Source organism: Zosterops lateralis, assembly GCF_965231275.1.
Source record: "Zosterops lateralis genome assembly, chromosome: 5".
Lineage (NCBI taxonomy): Eukaryota > Metazoa > Chordata > Aves > Passeriformes > Zosteropidae > Zosterops > Zosterops lateralis.
This window is the reverse complement of record NC_139766.1, coordinates 11,892,906-11,918,432: the sequence shown is the minus strand read 5'-3', so window position 1 is coordinate 11,918,432 and position 25,527 is coordinate 11,892,906. Positions and strand designations below refer to the sequence as shown.

General features: G+C 39.5%; 1 protein-coding gene across 2 annotated transcripts in view; it reads left to right on the top strand.

Moving 5' to 3' along the window:
• The window catches only part of SORCS2 (sortilin related VPS10 domain containing receptor 2), a gene marked incomplete at its 5' end in the record, with an annotated part of 544,971 nt that overhangs the window by 647 nt on the left and 518,797 nt on the right, over positions 1–25,527 (top strand). The gene's annotated exons all lie outside the window — the stretch shown is intronic.

Sequence of the window (25,527 nt, the reverse complement as noted above, 5' to 3'; positions counted from 1 at the left end):
CTCGCAGAGGCGCCGGGTGCGCGGTGCGCGCCGCGCCGCGAGGAGCGGGAGGAGGAGGAGGAGCGGGGCGGCTCAGCTCCCGACCGGCGGTGTCCGTGCCCGGCGGCGTGCCCCCGGGGCTGGGCCACGGTATCCCAGTAAAGGAGAGGCTCGGACCAACTGCGGTGCGGGGATTATCTCCTCCAGCCCCGCATGAAGTCTCAGATTAAATTGTCGAGGTTTAATCGATTCACCGCGATTCAGTCATCCCCGTGTAATCTCCCCCGCGCCGCGCTCTGCCTCCTAAAGCGCCGGGGAAAGAAAAACCCGAAACAAACCGAAAATGAAATAAAACGTAGCTCCGGGCTTGAGGTGATGTGAGCAGCAGGAGCCAGAGAGCGGGACGGCCCCGCCGGGCGCCGCAGGAGCGCAGGGACAAAGTCCCGCAAAGGTCCGGAGCAGCAGCAGCTCCCCGAGGGGGCTTTTACAGCCACATCCGTGGATAAAGATCGTGCACTGGGACCAGTGATACTGCATTAGAGCATCAGTGTTCACAACTTTTCACAGTTAAAGCAATGTGTCTTGCCTTTATTGTTTATCTATTTTAGACAGCAACTCTCATGGTGGGTGCCACTAGTATTTTTTTAAACTAATTTTCAATTTCGGCTAGTCTTCACTTCTTTATGTATTGATCCGTTGATGGTTGTGTATTTGCACGGGTGGTTTCAGGGATTTGCTGCTTCTAATTTATTCTTCACTGAAACATTATATCATAACAGTGGCCGTCGTGGGTAAATATTACATAGCACCTTGCACTGTCTGGGTAACTTCATAGTCAGGAAAATATCATTAGGAAAGCTTAAGATTAACTTTCTCCTGGAGGATTTTAGTGTTTCTGGAAAACTGAGTGTTTTTACTACAGTTCAGCTAAGCTCTGACTCTGCTTGAACTTTGTGAATTTAGTATAAAGTTTACTTAAACTTGGCTCAGTTCAGTGTGTGTGTGTTATACTTCTCATAAGCATGTGAATTGTCATCCTTTCTCTAGGACCTGAAGTCCTGGGTCTTTTGCCAGGGAGTCAGCCAGGATGTGGAGCTGCTAAGACTCCACTGATGAGGATGCAGTGATTCCCTGGAGCATGCTGAGTGCTTGTGTTAACAGTCTTGTATAATCAGGTGTCAGAGTTGAAGTCAGCATCATAAAGCTTGACAGTTTCAAAGACCGTTTTGATTTGCTCAGGAAGGAAGTGTAAGATGACGGTCATTTTCTATGAAAAGAAAGTGTTGCAAATCAGCAGCATCAGCTATTCTGATTCTATTCTACCTCCATTTCTCTGCTATTAGACTGCTGCTGTTGTTTGTGGACAGTGCTTGCGGGCTGTTAGGACAGCTTCCTTGATGAATTCAGTATTAAAAAGTTGGCATAAGTTCATTTTTTGACATAGAAGGCAAGTAACAGCTTTCATGCAAAGCATTCTGCACTCTAAAATGAATATAGTAGAACCTTGCTAATCCACAGTTATGACTAGCGGTCTCGCCTCGCCTCTCTGCAAAGATTTAATAACAGATGCTGCACTGAGGGCTTGTATTGCTAAAATGTTATTATTTCTTCACAGTATGCTACAGCTCACTTACTAGAATACTGCCACATAGTCTCTTCAAAAGCAAAGATAAATGGCAACTGTCAGAAGAAATGAAAGTGGTTACAGTCTTTGCTGCAACTTAGCTCTTTTTTTGTTTGCTTAGTTGCCATCTACTAATTCAGTATTGCAGAATGACGCACTCGTCATGAATGCCTGCAGACATTCTGTACATTATGTGTACATTCAACAAAATATACTTTTGCAGAGTTCCTTACAAAGTATGATCCTTACTCTGCCTGCCATCAGGTGATTACTGTCAAACAAGACTGTATTTGAATGAGTGACCTGTTAATGAAAGACTTTGCTGCCCTAACCCAAATGAAAGCAGCCAGTCTTTGCACCGGATGTTTTACAGTATGACTGTCAGCATTTTTTTCTGCTTCTTTTCTTGTTAGTTAGCTTTGTTTTATTGCATGCTTCCAGAAGAAGAGCTGATGTTAAACAAAGGCTTCCAGAGAAAAGTAATTTGTAAAGAGACTTCATAGAGGTGTTTTTTTTTTTTTTTTTTTTAAGGAGTGGAAGAAATGGATTAAGCTCAAAGGAAACAGGATGGACTCAAGGGGGTTGGAGAGAATTTTGCTGCATGTTTGTATGTTATATTCAGACAATTGAAAATGAGCACTTGATCCCAAACGTATTTAAAGTACTTGAATGTCTATTTATTTAAGTAGATATGTATGTATTTATTTATATTACTCTGATTTGTTTGGAGGCAGGAACACTAAGATCCACTGCTGCTCAAGCCTGCCAGCTTGTTCTGTGTTCTTAAATCTGTGGCAAGTTTTTCCTTGTCTTGGCAGCACAGGCTTGAGTCTTGAAGCTCTGTTCTGTCCCAGGCGCATTGCAGCCAAGGGGAGGGCTGTCATTCCTACAGTGGAGTTTTGGATCAGGCCCTGTGAACCTCAGGAGGCACTCAGCAATCTGAAAGTGTCACCACACACATTTGGCACCTCATTGGAGGTACTCAGCACTTTGTAAACCAAGGAGCTAAACTAGTTTCTTTACCCCTTACAGCTGTGGGGCTGAAAATTTGACAGTGATGAGCTCCAGACGACCACATATCCTCTTAAACACCTCACCTAGTAAAATAAATGAAGAAGAAATATGCAACAGGATTATTCCTTTGAGCTCCATGATGAAGAGACAACTATAAAAGCAGAGGGGGCAGCTGCATCTCTCAGGGATGTTCACCTGCATGAATAGTTCATTGAAAGTGCTGCCATGGGCTACTCATGTGTGGATTGAGGGCAAAAACATAAATGCTCATGAGAGGGGCAGAGGTTAGGTTGATGTGCACATGGAGTTTTAAAAAAATAATTTGCACCGTGTAAATCATCCTGTGCTGCAGTAGTAGGAGCATGAGGTTTTCAGTTGCATGAGATGTTTTGAAACAAACTAGAGAGTCTATAAATTAAATTGATCCTCTCTCTTCCCTCTTTTCTATACTGTAGAAGTCTGATGTTTAGTTATTATCCTCTTGTAATGCTGTTAGTTTGATGAGTTAGAGAAATGATGGCTTTGATGGCAAAGCAGAGGATGTGATTGCAAAGATTGTAAAGTGGGCTTGAATCACTGGGAAGATCAGGGTACAATTTCTTGCTTTGTCAAGAGAGAGCTATGCCAGGAGATAGGCAAATTGCTTCCTGCTTTGTGTCCTCATTACTTCATTTTGTAGTCTAATAATTATTTACAAATCCTATGAACAAGAAGCATGTCCCCAACCTTTCTTTGCTGTGTGATGTGTAGTCAAACCATCACTGGTGAGGCAGGACTTGCAAAGCCGGTACTTGTCACAGCAAGAATGTATCTGGTTAGTGAATTCCCGCCATTAGTATTTCTGCTCTCTGTCCCCTCTGCCCACAGAAAGCTGTTGTGTGGTCTTACTTTCAAACAAAGGCTCATGCAAGTGGAACTAATTTTCCTGCCAGTTTTAAAATATCATAAACCGAAGACATGGCAGGTGGGTGGTGCAACACACCATTTACTGAGGGAAGGATGAGTAGCTGCCACCTGTGTAACTGATTAATAACACTGACAATTGGAATATTTACAGGTAGCATGCTAAAAGAATAGCCCTTAGTGTGTTGAGCTACATATACATGTGTCAAGATTTACTAAAAATATGCAAGCCTTTCTGATTTGGGGGAAAAATAGTCAATTCATGACAGCTTTTAAAAATCCTACTTTTGGAGAGTCCTTAGTCATTCCAGAAAGGTTTTTTTTTTGGTGCTAGATAAATAACTTTGTTTGCAAAACTATATTCTTTTTGACTGTCCTGAAGAATTCCCATTCTGCATTCATACTAGCCAATTAAAAACAAACAAACAAACAAAAAATCAAAACCAAAAGCAGAAGTAGGGGGAGAATGAGACTCGTATTCACAATTGATTTTGATTCAGGGGCTGCTTTTCATGCTGTGTGCAGACTGCTCAAGTCGTGTGAACAGGACTTCGGCCAGCTGCTTCCAAGTCTGCAGTTTCATGGTGCCAGTATTTCCTTTTTTTGTTTGTTGTCAAAATATTAAGTCCTTGCAGGTGCTTATTTGTCCAGTAACTTGATGTCATGATCCTCCATAAACATATTTGTCATGGAAAGTAAATATAAATATACACATAATTTTTTCTGAGTCCTAAAAAGCAGTGACTTACCAGAAAGGTTTATTGCACATCTACAGATATTGCTACACACAAAAACTTTAGCTGGTCCAGACTTGTCTATATTTGATATACAGATCCTTTGTTTAATTTAGAAACTTTCTCTTTTTGATACAGTTTCACCATATATGATTTGTAGAGGCTATTGATCACTACATGTATTCCTCTGGCAGATATTTTATTTAATTGGTTTTCTGTTTTGTTCAGTTTGCAATCAATTGTGAGGAAAACTATAAAAAGCATTGACTTCATCATTACTGTAACACTACCTATAATGGTAAATGTAGTTATCTATGCAAACATGGGCTAAAGTCCATTTGTGGTAAGGTTCGGGTGGTGTTTTTGCAGAGTAGTCAGACTACATTTTATAAAAGTAAAGGGAGCATGAGGTCAAAAATACTGACAGCTCAGACCTTTGATAAATGGCAGATATATTGCAAAGTGAAAAGTAGATTTCCCATAGGGAGGGTTTTTCTTAAAATTCCTTGAGATGATAGTGTGATTATAAAAACAAACAGAAACCAAACCCAATAATCACATTTGAATGGAACAGCAGAATCCCACATGGAAAGCAGAATGATTTTAATCTGATTGAAGTAACTCAGGAGTTCAAAATTTCTTTTTCCTTTTTTTTTTTTTTTTTTTTTTTAATGGTATAAAGTTTCTGGCTTACTTCATCTATTTGCTTCTACCAGTCACTGTTTTCTGTGTCTTACCAGCCCTACATCTGGCTGTAAGTCATATTGCTGCCTGCTGAGTTCTATCCACATTTAAGCAAATTCCAACTGCTAAAGGAAAGAGAGACAATAGACACTTAAAATTGATACATACTTTAATTAGTAAATGTGTATTTCAAACATGCTTCAAAGTCCTCCTCCATGAACCCTCCACACCTGCAGCCATACCTGATTTGACCTGGTTTGCTGGTTTGACTGGCATTACCTGGCTTGCTTAGGAGTGAGCTGTTATAGTAATACTACTGTGCTGATGTTGGGACAAGCTCAGTTTAAATCTAAGAGGGAAATTTAGCACTGTACGCTCTAGAGAGACACCAGATTGAATTCCTCCCTCCCTCTGATGGTGTATTACATGATAAACAAAGCAATCATAAGGGCTGTGTTTAGGCTGGGGGTAGCAGTTCACGTATCACAGTGGGAACAAATGCATTCTTCCCAAGTTTGATGGTCTTAGAAATCTACTGATACAGATCTTTGGAGAAAGAATTGAAGACATCCCTTTTGACTTAATTAAAGCTCAATAGAATAGCAGATCTTTTTTTAAAGAACGGAAGGGGAAAATGGTGAGCTTTTTAAGAAAACAGTAATTGTTCTGCTAAACTGGGAAGCTCTGTAAGGTACGGACCACCTTATGTGAAACTGCCCAGATTACAGAAGCTTTTACACCAAGTCCTTTGCTTGTTCGAATATAATATTTTATGGTTGTGTCAGTTAAAACCAAAGGTTGTTCACATAAAGGAGAGAGAATCTGCAGTACAATCGAGTGGGATCCTTCTATGTTCTGAAAACTCCACTTCATGTATGCAAAAGCAGAAAGCATAGGTTGAAAGTATTCTGCAGTATGACTTCTTGCTGTCGCTTGGAATGAAACTCAATAACCTGCAACATCTTCAGAATTTTTTTTCTCAAAGTCTCACATTCCTTACCAAACATTCCCATCCTCAAACCCCTGTCCCAGTAATAATAATTTTAAACTCTAGCAAATCACCAGTAACAAAACTGCTCTAGAAGAAATAATGGGTGGGATCCTTTGCTGTGCTTTACTTCTTTAGGAAAGAGAAAATTCTCCACTGCAAGGGTGGTGACACGCTGGGAAAAGTTGCCTGGAGAAGCTGTGGGTGCCCCATCCCTGAAGCTGTCCAAGGCTTTGAGGTACCTGCTCTAGTGGAAGGTTTTCTACCTATGGCAGGGGGGTTGGAACTAGATGAACTTTATGGTCCCTTCCAAACCAAACCATTCTGTGATTCTATGATTCAGCCATTAGGTCTAAGCTTGGACTTCTGCAGTAGGAAGGAGATGGGTCTGGTCTCTGGATTGTTCCTTAACAATCTTAACAGAAATGCTTGAGAAAGCTGAGTACATCTGCTGGACTTGCTCACTTCAGTGCGATGAGTAGAGGAGTGCTGGGCTTACAAATCCTATTGAGTGGCATCAGCCCTGGGTGAGGCTGTTGTGGAAAGAGGAGAGATGCTGAGGTGCTGCTGTCTTGCAGGACTGAGAGCTCTTGGCAGAGCTGATGATGCTCTGTGCAGCCTCATCACCTTCTCTAAGCAAGACTTGAGGTGCAGTTGATGCCTGGGGGAAATGCAAGGCTTAGCCAGAGACAGAGCAAGAGGTTCCAAATGATCAGCTTTTGGATTAAATTGAAGCTGAATAGTAGTGCCAAAGAACTTTTGCCAGTTACCTCACCAGTATCTTCTGAAATGGCTTTGCAGTTTCCTACCTGCAAGGTGAGAATAACAGTACTTCTCTATCTCTTAGGATGACTTTTGCCTAAGACTTAGCTTTGCACTTTGATATTAAAGTAATGGTTATCACCATAACACCTAAAAGAGGCAGGACTATGGAAAATCACATCTATGATTTCTTTGTTCCCTTGACAGTACAGCCCTGGAATTAGAGAAGAAAAGACTCTCATAGGTCATGCAAACTTATCTGTTTGTTCTGATGTTTGCTTTGTTCAGGGCTCCTTTTAATGTGTAGTCCAGCTTAATTTAAATGCCTATAGACTCTGGCACTTCAAGATCATTGAACAGTCTTAAGATTATGTGACTTAAAACAGTATCAGTGAAACTTAACCTGTATTTAATACAATTTTCTGCCTTTGTTTAGCTGTTAAAAGAAACAACCATGTTTCTTTCTCAGTGTTTGTACTTTTTCTGCTCTTGTAGACTAATAATTATTTCTCTGAATAACATTTATCTTGACCTTCTAAGTTTTATTTTGTAGCTCACTTTTGCTAGCTCTTTAATTGTACCATCTGGATAGGGCAGTACCCAGATATAATAGTGCCTGTCTATTGTGTATCTGACAGGCACATTTTTAGAAATGTACTTGCACACAGAGATTATTGTTAATTTCTGGCATACTTGTAATTGCTCTCATAATTATCTGTTTTACTAAAAAGAAAATCACAGAACAGTAAATAGGTTTGGGTTTTTTTTAAGAGAAGTCATAAAAACACTTAAAATATTTGGTCTTTAGCAAAAAAAAGCTGTTTTTTGTGGTTTCTGTGCAGCAAGATTGTTAAAAGTTTGCTATAGTAGATGAAGTAGATGTATTGAATATTTTTTTCGATATTTACTTTATGAACTTGGTTTCTTTGTCACTGGAGGCACAGTAAAGCTGCATGAGTGTTGCAGCAGTGTATTTGGGAACACCAACCTGTGATGTGTCCCTACTCCTGTGGAGCAGTAGGCCCATGTTTAGTGGCCAGTGTGGTAAGTTTTAGCAGATGGCAAGCTACACTCTGTGAAAACACTTTTTTAAAATCAGTGACAGTAACTGTCTTTGCTCTGGCCCCTGGACTGAAAGTGCCCAGGGAAAGAGCAATCTTTCTTCCCCCTGCATGTGTATAAACAAGATGTGTACTGGGGTTCTGCTCTGAGTTGGTAGCATTTAGGTGCTGTGTAATACCAATAAATAATGATGATGATAATGATTGAGAATCGAGCTGTTCCACCTGTAATTTTTACCAGTGTGCAGCTTGGCCTCCCTAACTGAGCTGTGTTGGAGAAATGTTGCTTTTCTCAGGTGGTGAAGAAGAGCCTGTTCACGATTAATGCATTCACATGCTTCCTTCCCTCCACCAGCAATTGTCACTGCAAGACAGATGCCCAAGGGGATGGAGCTGGAGGGTTGAAGAGGAGTATGTTGGAATCACTCTTTGAGCTTTCAGCACTGTTTCACAGTGGAAAATGTGGCTGACTCTGAAGAAATAGTTGTTTCTTCATTGAAAACACAATTGTATTGGGATACTAGGTTGCCATAAAATCCTCAAGGGGTACAATAAGATATTCTTCCTGTGTTTGCTAGCAGAAAGATACTTGTAACTTGGTCTTTTCAGAGGATTGGAACTGTTTGTGATGTCTAACACATCTAAATCTGCAGCAGCGCTCGTTAAATCTCGCCATTTACAGAGAGTAGAATACACTTTTCTCAGCTCTTGTTTTATGTTCCCAGCAATTGTTTTGGTGTTCAGCCTAAGGAGGCACCAGTGTTAACATAGGTAGAGGTAAGAGTATAACCTCGAGGGAACTCGTGAGCCCCTTTAGTGTGAACAGCTCTATTTTATGCATGGTTTTTGAAGGGCTCCATGGATGAGATATGAAAACAGAAATAAACCAAACAAAAGCAGCATGTGGCAGGAACAGGTGGATCAGTGGATTACTTTCTTAGTGCAGAGATCTTAACTTCAATTAGCACCACAGTCACTGGGTATCCAAACAGATGTCATGCACATATGCAGTGCTCCAACAATCAGCCCAGTACAGAGCTCATGAGGTGAATTCTTGGGAGATTTGTGGCAGCAAATGCCTGGAGATTCCCACAGACCTGGCTGGTAGTGCTGGAGTGCATTGGACTGCTGGTGATGCTGGAGCAGTTGGATGTCATTGAATGACTAATGCTCTTGTGTGCACCTCACCTCAACCTGCAGTGATTTTCCCAGTGGAAAAGGAAGTCAAAATCAGATTATTAGGATCTACTATCTATTTGTGTGTTTGTACTTATAGGCTCTGATGATTATTAACTAAAGAAACCCCAGTATCCTACTCCATGGCAGGTTGGTATCAGTAAACTTCTGTCTCTAAGTTCCCAGCTGCTTTTGGGAGGGATCCCCACTTCGTGGGGCCCTGTTGAGAGTATTAAGGGTTCATGTTAGATGTGGCTGCCATACACTGCTCTGCACATGTGCTAAGTGAACTTCATTCCTTCTGACCTCTCTCATTTTAGTCTTGTAATCTGCACTAGTTTAATTGCTGTGCATACTGCTACAGTATTGTTGCATTTCATGAGTTTACAGCATAGAAAAAGCTTTCTTCTCCCAAGCACAGATGCCTCCTCATAGGCAGTAGGACTTCATCAAAGTTGCAGCTTTTGATGTAAAAGGCCATTTCTTATTTTGCTATTTGTTTAGCTTTTAATCAGTGGTTTCCTGTGTTTCCCTGCCTGTTACCCAACCACAAAATGGCAAGTATGTGGAAAGGTCTCAGCTGCCTTGAGAGCAGTCTTGAAACATGTTCTTTGCCCTGAGTGAGAAGTACCAGCTGAACAGAAACTATGCAAAACATTTTTGCTGGGAGTAGGGTGGCTTCAGAGTGAGAGCTGTGTCCTGAGCACCAGTGACAGATTACAGAGAACTGACAGTGAACTCTCTGGTTGGTGCTTGGGGTAGAAAATTGGGAAGCTGTTACTATTAGTGGCTCTGAGCTTTTCTCTCTCCCTGGATGAGGGAGCCAATACTGGCGGTGTCAGCTGAGATCTGATCCTCTTTGTAGTTTCCCAGCCTGATAGGAAAAACAAATATGAAAGAATCCAGAGCTTCTTCTTTCCTCTCTTGTATGTGACATCCACCAAGGTGCTGCTGAGCACATGCAGGAGGGAAGAGGATGTGTGGATAGAGCAAAAGTGTCCATATTTTTGGAGCAAGCATTCCACTATCAATGTAGTAAATTTCTCTCAGGTCAAGATACTATTATTTAACACTGTCTAAAACCACTGTAAAGAAAAGAAGCAAAAAGATGTTTTGCATGCCAGCTGAACAGCATTTTGATAACTCTGTGAAACCCACTTTCTGATTCACTGATTAATTTGTTGGTTCTGTCAGCTTCTGTGAAGTAAGATGCAGAAGGAACACATTCCCTGCATATAGGCTGAATCAGGCACCTTTGCTTAAAATTGTAGGATGTAGTCAATGGACACGTTTTCAGTTCATAATGAAATACATATGTTCATCTTCCTGCAGCATCTCTCATGGGCTGCTGGGCAGAGCACTGAGGGCCACTAGCAAGATCTTCTTTTCCTTCCTTCCTTCCTTCCTTCCTTCCTTCCTTCCTTCCTTCCTTCCTTCCTTCCTTCCTTCCTTCCTTCCTTCCTTCCTTCCTTCCTTCCTTCCTTCCTTCCTTCCTTCCTTCCTTCCTTCTCTTTCAACTGCTTTAAACCAGATGTTTTTTTCATAAAGTGGGCTTCATTTAGAAGGCTTTGAACCTTTTAATAATCTCATTGCTCCTGGAAACCCCTACAAGAATTTAAAAATAATATTATATAAGCACCTTGTGCCCTGGGTTCCATTTCTTGATTTAAAAACCCTTGGGAAGGAGATGACTGATAGCAGACTACCATATATAATCCATGTGAGAACTGGGTTGTTAGCTGGTAAATTATCAATATAAAATATTTTTGTGGTTTAAGTAACTGTAGAAAGGCTCTTCTTAAACTGACAGGAACTGCTACAACATAGGAATTGTATGAAAGACAAGTTTCTTCATCAGTGGGTGGACTTGGTTTAGTTTGATCAGACTGCAAGCATGCAGGAATGTTCAGGGTGCTTTTGATGTTTCTGAGGCAAGAGATGCTTTATGAACATTGGAGCTGCATGAAAAAAAGTTTCTCCACTTCCTGTTTGAATCAATGTCCATCTATTGTGAGGGATTACATCTTGGCTCTAATGTTTGTGACTGTGAAGAGGCTGTTCCTGAAGGTGGGAATGTAAAGCTACAGAAGAATGTAATTTTTATTTTGTTTGCAGAAACTGCCAGAAAGTCTGGTTATTGCATTGCTGTACTTTGTGAAGTACATCAAGGCTTCCCTGAGGGAGCAGAACTCAGCCCAGTGTGATGTTTCACAGGGGTCGGTAGCTCAGAAGTTGAGCCCATTGAGATGAGAGGACTGAAATTCACATTTAGGTGTAGACTTTGTGCCAGGGAATAATATAAAGAGTTCACAGTCTTTGATCCACAGTCTGTTGTATGTGAATGGTTTGAACAAAATAGACAAGCTTTTTTTTTTGTAGCCACTAAATAGACTTGTATTTATAAAGTAAACCTGATTGTCCCAGTCACTATCAGCCAGTCAGAAACTTTGCTCCCCTTTAGGCAAGTTCTGCAGTGATCCTTTGTTTCTGTTACTTTCCTGTCTGCTTTTTTTGTATGTCTCATTCCTCCTTCCTCCTTCCTTTGTCTCTGTATGTCTCCTTTGTTATTCTCCCTTCATTTCCTTCTCAGTATTAAATCACCTTTCTCACCCCCGAGGGCTTGAATAGCATCACCTTCTCCATTCCATCCGAAAAAAAGGATCTGGAAAGAATGGTTAGTTAGGACACTGACATGTCATCAGTTTGGGAGTCGCCATTCCAGTGAAAATAGATGTTCACACTTAGTCACAGGTTGTGTGTAGGATTGGACAGACTGCATGGCATTGCTTAAAAAAATCTTGTGTTCATGGCAGGATCTGTAGCTCCAGAGCATAGCATTAGCAGATGTTTAAAAAACAATCGTCCCCAAAATACATCATCTTAGTTGAAACTGGCTCAGGAGCAGCATATTTCACCTAACACCTCAGATTAAAAGCTGTGAAGAGATCCCTTAAACTTACCTAGGGGTACTTTTGGACTGGGGACATACTATGAAATACATTGCTTCTGTGTTAAGCTTCCAGGTGAGTTTAAATAATGATAATTAGAAATTAAATACTCAAAATTCCATTTCCAGTTCTGTGATCTGCACATGCCATCTAATAAGAATTTGAAATGACTTGGTCGCTCATCCAGGTGTAATTGAAAAATAATCATAATCTATTCAGTATTAGATTTAATATATAAAAGAGGTACTGTGAGCAAAACACACCTTCTGAAATGTCTATTACCATGGATTTTATTGTCTGGATTAAGTTCAGATATTAGTGTAGGTCATTCTCATACTTGGGTGATGTCATTCTGAGGTGGGACTTTGCCAAGTATGCCTCATTATTACTTTTTGCAGCTGATAGGCAATGAATTCTTTTTCCTTTAAATGAAATTAAATATTTACAAGCTGTTACTTATTGCAGGAATTTAAATGAATGAAGCTTCTTTTGAAAACAAACACAATCTGAGGAAACCAGAGACAGCAAATGAGTTTGAAGCTGTCACGGGAGGCAACTTTGAATCTCAAATATCCAAGCTGTCACTTTATCAGAGACCTGAAAACATGGGAGTCAAAAGCAGAAACATGTAAGGTCTTGGTTTCTGGCACAGCTTATTTCTCTGATGCAAGTGCACTTGCTGTGTAGTCACAGAGGTTCATGGATTGAAAGAAGATGAACAGATTTAGAGTGCTTTTATCTAACATGAAATTGATACTGTCTTATGGGAATGACTTCTAAGAAGAACATGAGAAAGTCTGTACCTAGGCTAGACCTGTGGATATTTAGGGAAGAGCATCAGACTCAGATGAAAATTTTGTGATCCTTCACCAGACAGCTTTTCTGGCCAACAGCAATTTGTGGCTCAGGGGTAACTTTAAAGTTTCTCAGGTGTAAGAATCACCTTGTTTGTAAACATGAAATGAGTGGGAAGATGAGCTTATGTACTTGCTAGTACTGGATTTCCATTATCCTTTCCATAAAGCTAAACAAGTTCAAATTTTGGGGGTATGTTCTCTAAGTGATTTGGATTTTGTGTATTTGTCTCTATATTTTAGAATTTAAAAAACATTTATTGATTCTATATTAATTTAAATAGTATTTAAATTCAGAAAAATATATAAAGAAACAAGTAGATCTAGCAAGACAATTTTAAAATTATGGGTTTTTTTCTATTTTACGTTTCTCACCAGTTTAGATACTTTAAAGAGTGTTATTTCTCTCTAGTGAATGTTGTTTCTGGAAAGAAAGATGCATGGCAAAAGCGATTTTAGATGTCTTTTTGTTTCTATGGAATTTATTAAAGCATCTTTTAAGATTTGTGGATGATGGTGCTGTCATGTGCAAAAAGTACAAAGTATCTCAAATGTTTTCCTTGGTTATTTGAAGTTGAATTAATGTTCATTAAATGGAAAACCTCATCTAAGCAGGATTAATTTTAAATTCAAGCCATTATTCTTTTGGTACATAACCAATACTGTGTATGTTCTTATCAACAAGTGAGTCTCATTTTTAATTTATGGAAGTTTATCTGAGAGTATTCGAGTGTCTCACCCTTTCCATGTATGAAAATATGCCTTTGATGTCTCAGCATTTGACTTTAAAACAGCTGATCTTCTGGTGTGCTGTATAATAAAGTTGTTTTGATACATACAAGAAATTCTGCTTGTTTGTTCCAAGTTTGCATGCCATAGTTAAGCTAGGTTTTTGTTCAGTAAAAATAGGTGATTCTTTTGAAATGGAAATCAATCCTTTTCTCTTAAGTTGCTTAAAAGGTTTATTAAACAGGCATGATCAAGTTTCTTGGATTTTAAGAAGCGCTGAAGGTGAATTTTGAAAATTTTGCTCATTCTAATTTACAAATAGTTCATGATTTTTAAATAGAGATTTCCAGTGCTCTCTTTCCATTTAAAATATTGTTTTGCAGGACATCAGTAAAAACATTCAATTATAGTGTTCTGTCTATAGACTCCCTGGGAACCCAGGCTGAGATTTCAACTAGAATGAAGCAGCACCATTTCATTGACTTGAATTTCATCCACTATGGAAGGAGCCTTGGCTTTTATTTGTCTCACAGGTAATGGAACGTTAACAGTAATGGAAAGAAAGAGGTGCAAGAGCCTACAAAATGGAGAAAAGTAAACAGAAACAAGTAATAACCCAAGAATTATATTTTAATTGTTGAATTAAACTGTTCTTTATTACTGTTCTTCTAAATTTTATTTTCTCTAAAATTCTATATTATTGAATTTATCTAGAAGAAACAAATCTCTTAGCATGAGCTGAAGGTTGTTTTTTGCTTTTCTTTATCTTCTTACTCTCTCATAGTCTTCTACCTTCCTTTCTGTGGATTGGTTAATTTAATCTTTCTAGCTGCTCTGTGTTCAGCATCACTAGGGTCAGCATGTTACATATGGAAGACACATCAGCTGAAGGAAACTAATATCCCAATCAACTTACTACCAGTGCAGATAGAGGGAAACCAGCTGGCATGAGTGAATTGATTTCTGCATCAATCTCCTTGCACAGGCAATCAATTCAGCAGAGAGAAACGAGACCTGAGTCCTCATCACTTCCCTGTAGGGGAGTTTCATAGTCCTGAGCTCACTGCTGCACTCACTGAACTGTGAGAGCAGGGCTTCTCCATAGGGTGTCACTGAGCCCAAAGCCTGTGGAAGGCCACAGCAGCTTCAGTGTGTTCTGGGTCAGATCTCTGGGCTAATGCTGCAGCCATACTAGTCACTGTGTTAGTTCACAGGTATTTAAGCTACCAAAGCATTGGGTGGCTCTCATCTCTCTTTGCTAACACCATGAGGCTCATCCTGACAACAAAAGCAGCACCAACTGTATTTGTAATTTTTTGTAGTTTCTGAATCACATGCTAATAATTCTGAGGAATGACATACAAGTAGGCATCGTTATTATATCTCCATGGGGAAAAAACATGGTTTTCTTTTTCACTTTTTTTCAGTGAAGGAGCAGCGGTGCAGCAAACCAAGTTTGTTCAGTACTAAAAATTTTCAGGGCGTTATACTGTGTAACTTAGGTAATTGCTTAAATAGTCAAGTTAAAGAGAAAATAATTAGAAGGCTAATTTGGATTCATCCTTCCCTATTACCACTTAAAGATGTTGACTGTAGAGTTCTGTTACTGCTTCATTTAGCTTGACTATTGCAATGAACTAACTCCTTGCATGTCAGACTGTCCTTATTCAGAGGTGAGGCAGGGGGTTTGTGTTGCAGGATCAGAACATGTAGCACTTGTGGCATTCCTGGTACCACAGAATTAGGAGCAAATGGGCTGACATTGGCTTACACAAGGGAACAGACTTGCTCTGCTTTGGTCCCAAAGGTGTCATTGATTCTATTTGCAGAACATGGTCAAATATTTGTCCATGGTGTCAGAGAGGTTAACAAAAGGTTGTCATAGGGCTGTGTTTGTCACAAATAGTGACAATAAGATAGTATAATGTCAGCATGTCATGGTGCAAATGTCATCATTTTGTGATGTGACAAATTGTCCCCAAGGACAGGATGTTGGAAAAATGAGTAAGTTTAGATTGATTTTATTTGTGTCATATTTAGGAACAATCTGAAGCTTAGAAAGCAAAGCTTGCAGCAATTTGTATCACTTTTCATTCTTGAAGGGTCTTTGCTAATGTCACAAACTTTAGTCATTATATATGTGATGCTTCCTTAGCAGGCAAAATTACTGATGTATCATGCTTCAAGACAGCTCCAGAGATGACAATTTTCCAGTAATAAATGTGTTTAATTGGACTGTTCTCCATTTGAAGCAGATTGGATATTCCTATTTTAACCACAAAATAGTAGGAGAATTTGGACAGTTTCCAGTCTGTTAAAATTTAAGTGCAATGGGAGGTAAGATAATTTTATTTGTGTTTGTTCTGCCCTTCATTCAAGCCTTGTTAGAGGCAACTATGAAGCATATTAAGCAGTGCTGCTTATACTTTATCTACAAGGCAAATTCAGCTGGGATGGCTGTGCAGTGTTAACACAACAAAACCCAACCACACTTACATTTAATATTGCAATGTATTCCTGGGCCACTCCCGTGTATGCCTGACACATATTGTGAGAAACTGGAGGAGCGGATGTTCAGTAGTTTCCAGAAGACATCTTAAATAAAATTAACACATGCAACTTGCACTGAAATCAGCACCTTTGAGAATGCTGATTGTGTTTCTTAAATATGAAGGAGATATTCTGGTGAGAATGGAAGGCTGCAGCTTTTTCTGTGGAAATAGTAGATTTCCTGTTCTGTAGAAATAGACTAGGTGGAAATTTTTTTTGTCCAAGCACAAAATAATTGAATCATACATTTGCTCTTTAGGTGAGTTGTTTCTGGATTTATTTATGAAATGTAGTTTTAGACAGGCCTAGTCATTCTTCAGGGTGGTGGCAGCATACAAGGCTGATTCCCTCAAAGGCGAATCAGAAAAGCAACATGTAACAGCACTAGCAGACTGTATCCTGGCCTCTCTTCCTGAAGAGTTTGTGCTCATTCTAAACTGGACTTCAGATGAGTGATCTTGTATGAAACTCCCTTCCCGTGTGTCCTGGTTCCAGCCAGGGCAGGGTTAGTTTGTTTTGCAGTATCCAGGAGGGGGCATGGCTAGGACACAGCAGTTATTCTATGCATAGACCTCTCGTCATTGCTGGGGTGGGGGGAAAGGGAATCCTTTCTGGGGAGAATGGATTCCTTCTGGTCAAGAAAACATGGTGGAGGGATCCATCTGATATTGTCTGTTCTTGAGAGTTTTTCTTTGTGAATAATTTCTTTTGTTATGAATATTTTTACTGTTATTGTTAATTTCTTATTTTTTTTTCTCATTGCTATTTCCAGGAAATTGTTCTTACCTCAACAGGTGCCAACTGGAGGGAGGAGGGGAGCAGCATGTGGTTTTAGAGGGAGTACTAAATTGGAGAATACCATTCCTAAACCACAACAGCCTTACTTGGCAACAAAAAGGACTGTCATGGTTTCACCCCAGCTGGCAACCAACCCCCACGCAGCCCTCACTCACTCACCCACCAGTGGGATTAGAGAGAGAATTGGAAGGGTGAAAGCAAGAAAACTCGTGGGTTGAGATAAAGACAGCTTGATAGGGAAAGGAAGAGCCACACACACAAACAAAGAAAAACAAAAAATTAATGCCCTGCTTCTCATATGCAGGCAGGTGTTAAGCCACCTCCAGGACAACAGGACCTATCATGGTAACAGTGATTTGAAATGCCCCCACTCCAAATATTCCCACCCCTTCCTCCTTCTTCACCTCACTTTATACACTGAGCGTGATGTCACACGGTCTGGAATGTCCCATTTGTCAGTTTGGGTCACCTATCCTGGCTGTGTCTCCTCCCAGCCTCCCATTCAGCTCCAACTTCCCTGCCAGAGTGGAGTGTGAAAAGCAGAAAAGGCCTTGTCTCTGTGTAAGCTCTGCTCAGCAATAACAAAAACATCTCTGTGTTATCAACCTTGTGTTAAGCACAAATCCAAAACACAGCTCCATACCAGCCACTGTGAAGAAATTACCCTGGCCAAAACCAGCACAGACTAGATATGAAAGATCTGTTGAAATTTGTGCTCTCCAAATCTGTATGTTCTCAATTTTCACACAGAAACACGTTTTATGTTAAACACTTACTTTGCCTATATAGTTTTCAAATTTAAAGTTTGAGCTGCTATTCATTGAAAACACAGATTGATGTAAGTAAAATATAGTATATTCTCTAAGTGAGGCTGGCATGGGCAGTCCTTGGACAGCTCCTCCCCAGGAGCTGGGGAAGCCTATCCACTCGTGTTGGTTTTAACTGTGACTCTTCTGTCAAGAGAACTGTGCTCCTATGAACTTTCCTTCCTGTACTTGTACTGTACTGAGCTAATTCTCTGTGATTACACCTGGCTGTAACTTCCTGTTGAGGAAGAGAAATTGAATAAAGAGAAAACATAGTGTTTGATGGATATGAACAGTGTTGAACAAACTTTTAATAGCTTTCTAATCAAGATATTTGGAAATTGGGCTCTTTTTTCAAACTATTTGGTCCAGAGCTGATGCGCAGCCTGTCTTTCTCCCCAGTAAGTTCCTAAAGTAGGAAATTTTTGCTCAGACTGCCAACATTGTAAGCCTCTGTTTCCATAGTTTCTGTCTCAAAAACAGACTTGAGGTGAGTTGTGATTTCTCTGCAGAGGACTGCCTGCCTGCACCTTGATGTGTTCCTGCAAAAATGGCAAATGAGGTGGGTCCAGTTGTTTTTGAATCTCTTGGGCTTCAGGAGAACCAATTTTGGTTTGCAGAGCTGCCAGAGGCTTTCTGTTCAACCTTGAGCAAGTAACTTGAATCTTTCTATATCTAAATGTCAAATATGGAAATCTCGTTCCGCCTCTTTGGTTATAAGGGCAACATCAAAGATCATTAAGTTGTTGGATACTTTTGAAATTTATGTGATCATGTTACCATAGGTAAACAGAAGGGAAAGAGTGGCAATCTACACAGGGAAGTTGTTTTTCTGATGTTAGTCTGATATAAGGGAATCTCATTTTACAGTCCTTTATCCTGAGCTTTTATGTGGCTTTACATACTCCATGGTATTGCTTTTTAAATGCTGTAGTGTACAAACAGTAGGGCATTGTGAATGGTTTTTCATTTTCATATATTTTTAATGTCTTATACTTAATGAAAAATCTTTCTTATTAAGCCACTTTTAAATTCAATATATAATATTTTCTCTCTTAATAACATCTATTTTAAAAATCCTTGGGAAATTTTAACTTCCTTAAGGAATGTTTGCTATTTTTTAAATTATTAAAATTGTTTTTCTCAGCTATATTTTAAAAAAAAAATTAGTTTGGTAAGAGTTATAAATTTCTTAGAGTAATTGCATACATAATAATTTGAAATGTGTCTGGCATTAGTTCTGTAAAAACAATCTGGATGTTCTCTGATCTGGATCTACAGAGTCATAAAATATATATGGCAAAGTATTAAGTTTTATAATGCTCATTACTTCACTGTTGTACCTGTTGGGTAGAAAATCACTGAAGCGAATGAAGAGTATTGCTCTTTGGACAGCAGAAATATTGGAAGTGGTTTTACATGGCCCCTTCTAGAGATGAGTTTCACTGCAGGGTTCAGCAAAGAAATAATTAGTATTTAAACTGTTTGTGAAAGAATATGACTTCTTCTCCCGAAGAGGAATTACAAATTAGTGAAGTGCTGCAGAAGTTTTATTTGGGCTAAAGATAATTGTCACATGAGGTCTTCGAGTTATAATGAGGGATATCTGTGATCTAGGAGAGTGAGCTTATAACTCATTATTGTAGGACCTCATTTTGATTCCTGAATCTTTCACACGACTGTCATTGCTATTTGGGGCAATGCTTTTTGTTCCTGTTCCACTTCTTAGAGCTGTATTAGCAATGTGATCTGTGTGTCTTTAATATTAACTGGGCCTTCATATTTAGTTACTTTCAGGGTCAATTGCTAAGCTACTTAAGCAACAAATTTAACCTACCTGCTTTGTAATCACTGTAACTCAATTCTGGAAGACCTGAGGGGACTACATGTGTTGTACAACACTGACCATTGCACTCTAGCAATGAACTCCAAAAGGTTAAATATTTAGATAATGCTAGCCAACCTTCTGCTTAGAGCTATAGCCCTAATAAACCTCAATATTGGTCTTGATAGCTTTCTATTTTTGAAATGGATTTTAACTTACGTTCTGTAGTAGATGTCCTTATTTGATATAATGAGGATTGCGTTAGCATTGCTAATGGTCATAATACATTTAATTCCAGAAGATACTTGCTTTGAAATTTACTGCAAAATATTTTAAGTGCAATTGTTTACTTGGGAGTGTCTAGAAGAAAGTCATGTTGATATTTTAATTTTAGAATATGTCATTGAAGCATTCCACTTTCATTACTGAAGAGCCAGTTATTTGTTCTCAGGGCATGAAACAGCCCTGTAAGCATGGTGGAGCAAAGCCATCAGAGGAGATGTAAGTTTGTGGTGGGTGTAAAATCCCAGTGCAGTTTTGTGTGATGGGAGCTTGCAGTCTAGATCTTGGATATAAGAAGTTCCTGACTGTCAAGCATGGCATGCAAGCCCCATTTATGTGAGTGGCTGAGGTTCACTTGTCTTTTGGTGGGTTTAGATGCTTTGCAATATGTTGAGTTTGCATTCTCCCAGGTTCTAGCCCTCTCAACCTCCAAACCCGAGATTGTTTTTCAGTGTACTGCTGCTTGGTGCAGCTCTGCAGCTGCTGTGCTGACACAACTGAGATAGATCTGACACAGGCAAGGGGCTGAGAAAATGTGGCCAAAGCAGTATGGAAACATGGATGCTGGGGGAGTAGCTTCACTGCTGAATCAGTGTGTTTTGAAACAGATTCCTTAATGTACAGTTTGCTTGCTACCTGTGTGTCTGGGTAGCAGTGCTGCCTTAAGCAGCTGCAGTGTATTTCCAGACTTACACAAACACTCCCAGCTGGTTTCACTGTAGTTGTTTGTGGAGAACTGGAGAGAATTTATTGTGATAACAAGAACCTGGACTGCTGAGTTTGACTGTTTTCTTTAATGTCTGATTTAAATCTGCTTTGCTTCAGTTTACTTCTTTCCCTATCTGCTCCATATGGAGAAAAGTTTATTTCCTGTCTGTTTTCATCAAGCTTTAATATCTCTGAAAGCCTTTATTAGACTTCTCCTATGTATTGTGTTCTTCAGATTTAATAACCTCAACTTTGTTATCCTTTCCTTGTTGCTCACTTGGTGCTGCTTTTCTAGACTGCTCATCATTTTTATGGTGCTCTTCCAGGCTCTTTCCAATTAATCATCATTAGTCCTGTGATGCTTTTGCAGGAACACACTCTTCTGACTGTGGTCCTCTAGGTAGCTTTGTTTATTTTATTGGTAAACTCCATGAATTTAATTCTTTTTCTTGCTGACTAAAATAACATGTAAGGAAATGAATCTTTTAGAAAAATAGGAACTTTTTGTATCTCTGTGGCTTTTACTTCTCATGGCAAACTCTGCTTTGAACTGGTGCATCTACTTTAAGTTTTGCATAGTGTCACTGGGTTTTGCATGCCATTGCCTGGATGTTCTTCCTTTCTGGAATATGAGCACACAGCGTATGTCCTCCCACATCTACTTTCACTTCTACCTCACTTCACTTTTTACTGCTGGGCAGTCTCCTGATCTCCTGTAATCTGGTTTTTTTTTTTTTTTTTTTTTTTTTTTTTTTTTTTCTTCATTTCTTCAATTTAGTCTCCTGCCGCTGCTGGAATTTTCTTTCTATCTCCCCCTGCATCCTTAATTTTTCAACCTACATGAACTTCATAATACATTTCTGAATTATAGACATTTATAGGTAAATTTTGTAGGAGCAAACTACACAAGTAAAAACAAATTCTGTTAAAATGAGAAGCTCTGTGTGCACGTATATATACTTATTTATGTCTCACTTGAAATATTTTGTAGGTTAACCTCTGATTTGTTTTCTCCACAGAAAATCATTGAAATGTTTACAAATAATGGCCTCTGTTACCTTGGTTGAATGTTCCCTTTTCTCTGACACTTTCCCCATGTGGCCAATGTGAAATCTGTGCTTCTGAAACACAGATTTGTGTGTCCCTTAGATTTAGGTTTTGGAGTAGGGCATATAGATGCTACGGTAAAGCAGGTAATAATATTCAGCAGATGTTAATGCATTAAACATGGGAGTTCAGAGGCAGGATTCTCACTTTTATTATTATTACTGCACAGCTTTTAAGAGTCCCTGCATCTTCCTAGGCAGATATCTGGAATTTATTGAGTGAAGTAAATTCCTTCAGGGTGTTTACAAGAAAAAGTGACAAATGTGATTTGATAACACTGATGATTGCACAATTCCCTTTCTGCTGATGAATTCAAAACATCTTATGAGAGCAATATAAAATTAAGTGTTACCAAGACCAGACATGGAATTAAAGTAAGACCATTGGTTAAACCCTCAGAATGGCAGAACTTCTTGCAGAGACCTTCGGAGAACGGAAGAAAAAAATAACAGAATACTAACAAGCTTTATCTATGAGAATTAAACTGATTTTTCAGATAAATAGAAGTGTATAGCTTGCTGAACAGAACAAAGAAGAAGTGTTGCTCGTGCTTCTACCAAGCCATGGCTACTGATAGGGTGAAGAAATCGTTGAGGAAAATCTATTGAAGAATAACCAGTGGAACACGGGACAGCAATGAGCAGAGTGTGTGTGCTCTGCACACAGGAGGGCTGTGATAACTAAACACAACATTAACTGAAGTTTCTGGTGCAGTTCATGTGTAGCAAAATGCCTCCCTGTCTTGCATGTTCTACACTGGGAGCTGAGTAGGTTTCACAGACTGTTACTGGCATCGGTTTAGGTAACAAGAGGGGTTGCCATTAATTGTGAGGAAACTGAAGGCTAAAGGCATGGAACTGTGTGTTTCCCAAGTATTTTTTCAGAGGTCAGTGAAGCTTTATCAGCAGTTATGTATGCTGTCCTGGGGGACTTGTGTTGTAAAGAAGCACTCTGAGTTGTAATATGAGAAATACCTCTGGTAGGGTCCAAGGCTTCTTTAGCTAAGAAGTCAGTACAAAGCCAGAGTGCTAAAGGAAGGCTTAGCATTCCAGAAGCAAGAGATCTTGGATCTTCAAAAGGTATTGTAAAAGATTTGGCATTTAGGTAGTTTCACTGAATATTAAAGATTGCTCTGGATTTGACATTTTTACTGCTTGGACTGTTTTTTAATGCAGACAGGAGGTTTTTGGAGCTCATGGTGCTCTTGTTGAAGGAAGAAACAAAGGTGAAATTTATAAATATGTAACAGAGGCTCTGAAAATATTTTGGGACCTGGAAACAGAGAGCGAAGGAGATTGGGCCAGTGGGAGTTGGTATTGCAGTTTGAAGTCTGCCACCTCTCTTGGGAGTCAGGAAGTTTAGCTCTGAGATAGCGTGGGCTCATGTTGAATGTGTGGGTATATTTAGAGATGTGGGAGTTTTGTGATGGGGAGTAGTTATGCTGTTGTCATCAGGCTCAGTTTCCCACTTTTGCTTTAATATGGCCAGGTTGGATTTTTGAACCCTGAAATCAGTCTCTTTCTTGACTTGGATAATATATATTTTATTTTGATTTTTTCTGCTTTTAATCTCTCAGATAAAACTTCAGGGAAAAAGCAGTTTCTTATCATGAATTTCTGTGGCACAACGTGCAGAGGAATCCCAAATTTGAACAGAGTTTTGAAGTTCTGCAATGTGGAAAGCAGAGTTCATCGAAAGCAGAGCTGATGCTCATTATTTTGCCTGCAGAGCTGTAGCAGATCTTTAGAAATAGTTTACAGAGTGAGCATTGGCTCCACTAGTCTAATAATCTATGCTTCAGTAGTTTGTGATCCCACATACGTTCTGCTTCAGGCTAGATAATTAGTGTTGCCAGTGGTTATCTCTTTCTGTGTAATAACTCATATCTGTCCTGGACTGCAGGATGATAAGCTTTTGTTGCATCCAAGAGTTGCTGTGCATCCTCATGCCACTGTATATACAGTACTTAATCAGTAATAGTCTCTCTGGGTTTCCTTGCTCTTGCTTTTCTGTGCCACTGAGCATCTTTCAGGGTTTGAGAGAGAGAGTGGGTGATATGTTTCACTGGGGAATGAGGACTGTTAAGAGCAGGTCATGCTGTATCATGCTATGGCATTTTGTTAACTTGGGCAGACAAAACTTCCTTTCACCAGGGACCATATTTTAAACCTCCAGGGTGAGAAAAAATGCCTGTGACTTTGCTTCCTGAGTGAGAGACATGTCATACAGGGCGGTGCAGCATGTAGAGCTTAACAGGAATATTTAGCCATTGGTCTGTATTAGCACACATGAGATCAGCCTTTAGAGTTTCTGGTTGTGATGGCAGCTTGCAGAGACCTTGTGTGAAGATGGTGCTCTCTGTCTCTGGAGAGCATCAGTGGCTTGGAGTGGGCACAAATTTGACTTTATGCTCCCAGTTTCCTTGGGAGAAATGTTACAGCGTCCAGTTATGACTAAGGAGTAGAGGAAAGAAGTGGGGAGCAGGAGACCATTGCCACAATTTCTGAATGTAAATACTCCTTCAGTTAGTCTTTACTCTGTACTGAATCTAAGTCAATAAGGAATAAGCAATGAGGAATAGACAGAAGTTACGAGTGAGATGTACAGTGTAACTGAGTCCCAAAATGTTTACAAGATTACACTTTGATTTTTAAACAATTGCTTAAACAGATAGTTTATTGATAGAAAGACGTTTCTTGAGTTTGAAAATGATTTACGGTTTATAAAGTAATTGAAGTGGCAGTCACTTCATCACACTTAAGTTTATTGATTCCATTAGTACATTGACCTTCTTTCTGCTGAATCACCAGCTTGAATGTCTGTGCTGTGTGGGATAAATTAAAAGGAAAAGATGTCATTTTTCCTAACTATGCAGGATGCAGTTTTCTGCAATAAATAAGGAAATGAAAACAAGGAAACTAGTGGAAAAATAAAACATTGCAGGAGAAACAATGTTTTGAATCTCTCTAATATTTGATGGATTTTTTGAAGTAACTTTGTGTCGATCACAGGATATCTGTTCTGCAGGTCAGTCATGGGTGTGCTGAGTTAGCTTGCTCTGGTGCAGAGGCCAGCATCTGTATTCTGGCAGCTTGAATACACAGAATTCCAGAAGAATATGAAAACTATCATATGAATGGGAGAACAAGGCCAGCTGGAAAATTATTTCTGTGTGATTCCACTTTGTATATTCTACATGTTAAATAACAGTTTCCACGCTTTTATTTTTCCCCAGAAAGATTGCTCATAGTTGGGTGACGCTCAAAGCTGCAAAAGTAAAATTGGAGAGCATTGGTGCATGTGAGCTGAAAGACAGAAATCACAAAAAGAAATTGCAGAAACACAGAAATCCCTCTTCTCTTATGTTCTGCTGGGGCAATAACTCCCTCCTCCTCTGGCCTTTTTAAGAGCAGGCTGCCTTCTGCAGTCTTGCTCAATCTTATCTTTCCTTTGGGAAGATAGTGGTTTTCTGCACCAAACTGCCTGTAAGAGCAGGAGTTACTACCTTGCCAGAAGCAAGGGATTCTTTGTGTCTGTCTGTCCTCCCTGAGTTCCTGGCATAGTTCAGCTTGTGGCAGGTCCCCAGGACAGAGTGAAAGGTGCTGCTCTGCCATGACACTGAGTGCTCTTCCAGCCTGAGCATAGCACTAAGGAGGGAACGTTTTGGCTTGTGCTGTGTGTCCCTTAAGTTTGATAGATTTTCTCTTTCTCCCCTTAATCACTGATGAAAGTCAGCCAGACTGGAAGGACATGTTTTGCTCTTTGTAGCTGGGAAACAGAACAAAACAAGGTAAAGATTTGGCCCTTGGGATAACTGAAATGAGAATAACCCATCATTCTGTGTCTGTTGGAAGGATAGGTAATATTTTTACCATTGATAGTATATGTTGGGCTAATGGATTTAAAGCTTCAAAAGCTCCTGTAGGATATTATGGCTATTTAATAGTGCAATTCTGAAAAATAAAAGACTTTGATTACAATCAAGGCTCCATATA